This window comes from Habropoda laboriosa, unplaced genomic scaffold (assembly GCF_001263275.1).
Source record: "Habropoda laboriosa isolate 0110345459 unplaced genomic scaffold, ASM126327v1 scaffold111, whole genome shotgun sequence".
Classification (NCBI taxonomy): Eukaryota; Metazoa; Arthropoda; class Insecta; order Hymenoptera; family Apidae; genus Habropoda; species Habropoda laboriosa.
Genome location: NW_017100293.1, coordinates 1,088,219 through 1,091,810, shown reverse-complemented (window position 1 = coordinate 1,091,810; position 3,592 = coordinate 1,088,219). Strand labels below are relative to the sequence as shown.

The 3,592-nt window shown below is 38.2% G+C and overlaps 1 protein-coding gene across 4 annotated transcripts in view; it reads right to left on the bottom strand.

Moving 5' to 3' along the window:
• LOC108573909 (ABC transporter G family member 23) overlaps positions 1-3,592 on the bottom strand; it is a 42,957-nt gene that overhangs the window by 33,268 nt on the left and 6,097 nt on the right. The window lies entirely within an intron of this gene.

Genomic DNA, 3,592 nt, shown 5'->3' with positions numbered 1-3,592 from the left:
GCTCGTCGATATGTCGATAATCACACGCGACAGCTACGGTTTCCATCTTGCGAACCTGTTCGATTGCTAGCCTTGTACCACTTTTCGGGGAACTTCGGGACACTTCCATGCAATTCTACTCATTCCGTAGCATCGTAAAACTGCTTACCTCTTGCTACGTAGTTTTAAAAAGCGCAGGAAAGAAATTGCGAAAGAGAAACTGAGGGTCGGCGAGGACTGGAACGAAGCGTAAAACAAAAACACTCGGTGACGCACCAGGCCCACCCATGAGTTCACCATTTTGCTGGAAAAACTCTGAAATAGACTGCGTACGTGGTGGGAGGGAACGAAGAGGAAGGAAGAGATTTTCTTGCAGATAGAGTCAGTGTTGCGAGAGTCCTCTGAGAGTTGTGTGAGACCTCTTAGTGTTGTAATGAGTTTTCTTGGAGTTGCAAGAGTCATTCTACAGTTCTTAGAGACGCGTGACGGTCGTCTTTGCGCTGAGAGTTGTATCAAATTTATATTGGGCCGGTGTTTTAAAAAATTCAATCAGTATTATAAATAAATGGTCGGTATTTTCGTTCAAATATTAGTAGACGTAGTAATTTGTCGGTATTTTAAGTAGATGGTCAGTGTGTACAGTAAAATATTCTAACCTAACCTAAAAATTAAATTTTACCGACCAAAGACAAATTAATAGCGACCAAATAACGAACATTGTATTGACAAAATGGGATTTAATACTGACAATTAATTTAATTTATATCCACTGACCAAAATATTCATTTTTACTGACTATTTATTTAAAAAAATACTTACTATTAATTAAAAAAATTACTGACCAAATAAATAGAACCGATTTCAAGCCCTGTTGAAAGAAAAGCATAATAATATACGAGGCAAATCGATCGAAGCAATGTTTGAAAGTTTGAGAAGTTGTTCGACATGCGGAACAGCTAAGATTTTCGGATAGTCGATCCGTAGTGAAAGCAGTTAAGTTGTGCGAATATCCAGAAACGAGCAAACACTGGAAGGATGTTAACACAGAGGCGAGGAGGAACATCGTATGCCGGACTTTCCTAGAAAGCGAATGAATTAACGAAACTCGCGTATTTTATCAGATTCCAATGCGACGAAAAACAATCTTTGTATCGTAACTTTGACATTTCGAAGAAACCTGTAGCGATCAATTCGGAGAAGTGAGCCTTATCGTACTGTATTTCGCGGACATTGCGCAACGTCCTTTTTTGGCTTCAGGAAATATTCGACATAAATATTCATGCGATTATAATTTTCTGTTTTTCAACACGTTCCACTAATCTTTTTTATTCTAACTCGTTCCACTATACATATAGACATGATTTATTCAGAGGATTTTTCCGTGCTACCTTAACCTAACCTCACCTTCGAAAAAGCACGCCATTGAGCCTCCCCTGCTGAAGCTTGGGAAAATTTTAGCAGCGTTATTAACGAGAGAATTGCAACGAGCTTTCGCGATTACGCCACGAGAATAAATTTACAGGAAAAAAATGTATACGCGTACACTCTGGTTCGTAAGTATTAAGACACTTTGTTGAATGTGAAACAAACCTGAACAGTCGTTACATAAATTAAGATAAAAAGAAAAAAAATTGCTCAGCTCTGGAATCTCGTAATATAATGTGATACTAAATCTGGCGAAGAAATGCGAGTTAAATCATATAACACTTTCTGTTGCGAACATAACGGGTGCCTTAATACTTACGAACGTCGGTGTACGTAGAGAAAAAAAAGTAGCAAAGTGCTTATCGATACATTTATACGAGTGTTTTCAAGTAATTACTGCGATAATATTTTATTTGCGTTACACGTGCAATTGCAGCTCTTGAATCACTGTGTTGCACAATTTTTAGGTTTATGGATTGGTTGTTGGTGTATTGTTTTCGTATTTGAATAAAGGAGGGAGTTGAAGGGAGAAGTAAGAGGAGTGTTGAGGTTAGTTTTATAGGAACGAAGTAAATTAATCTCTGCCAGTTGGTATATTAAAATGTATTTATGTAACGCGACTGTATTCGCGCGTCATGTTCTCTCTTCAATAATTATCAGTCCATGCTCGTTTTTGTGCTAACCAGCCACACACGTGTTGTAAATTATGCTAATTTCCCTGGGGTTTCGTCTAGACGTTGCAATGGCAAACGTGGTGCCATCTCTTGCGTTCGTTTCTGACTTCGTTTCTTTCGCGACTGTATCGAGAATCGGTACGGAAGGAATCGGCAAACTTAATTTGCAATTTTGTAAATTTGTAATTTTAGAAATTTTTGTATTTAAATCGCCTCAAAGGTGAAAAAGTAATTTCATTTTTTGTTTTAATATGTTTTGTTTATTCTTAGTTTGTAGTAACTGAAGGAAGAAGAAAAGAAGATCTCATGTATGCATAAGCAGCTTAATAAATATTCCAAACGAATGATTCACTAATTTTAATTTTTTCTCTATCGTCATTCCATTCAATTTTTCCTTAATATTTGCAGTTAGTGAATCATCCTTCTAGTTAACAATTTTCCATTTACTACAAAGACGCTTTAAGTATGAGGGAAAATGAGAGATAATAAGAAATTCTACCAATCATCTACTATGTTAAAACGAAGTGACCAACAATACGGTAGCACCATTCGTCGACATTGTGACTCACTGCTGGATCAGAATCACACCAGTCTTACTCATCACTTTTGCAGATGCATCTTATTAACGAAACCTGCTACTACATACACTTCCCCCGAGTCTATCAACTACTCTATTTGCTGCAGAGAAATTTGTAAAATTGTAATTGTAGAATTACTGTAGAATTAAAATTTTCACACTTTCAAATGTTTAAATTTTCAAGGTTTCAAATTTGTTAACTTCCAAAGTTTCAAATTTTTCAATTTTCAATTTTCAAAGTTTCAAACTCTAAATTTTCAAGGTTTCAAATTTTTCAATTTTCAAACTCTAAATTTTCAAGGTTTCAAATTTCAAATTTTTAAACTTAAAAATTTTCAAAGCTCCTGATTATTACTTCTTTTTCTTCTTACGCATACTGAAATAGTTCTGAAACAGCTGTTCCAAACCAACAACAGGGACGCCAATGTTCCAAGTTTCAAAATCTCGTCCTTATTTACATATTTTCCAATCAACAGACCTCTTCGCCTCTCGAACCATCGACCGACCTGCGCCCGACGATTTCTGATTTCGTCAACACCGTTTCCCCAACATTGCGGCTAGCACACGATCGGGGTTCGGAAAACACACCGGTACCAAACGGTGCCAGAGTTCACGTGAATAGAAGATTCTCTCCTGGAGGAGAGATCGGTGTCAGGTCGATAAGAGTCAGCTCTACGTATCGAGGATGCGTCCGCGGCGATCGTTCGCGTGTTCTGCCTACATTTTGCCCTTTCACTGTGCAACGATAAAGTGAGCGAGCCACGGACGAGTCTATTCGCCGCGACGTTGGCCACTTTCACGCGCGATTGCAAACTCCCGGCACCGGCCCGAACACAGCCTCGTACCAGCTCTTGCAAAATTTGCCTCGCGCGCTCCTTCTGCGCCGTTCGTTGGCCGACTTTTTCAAATCGCCTTAATTTTTCACTCTTAACAATAT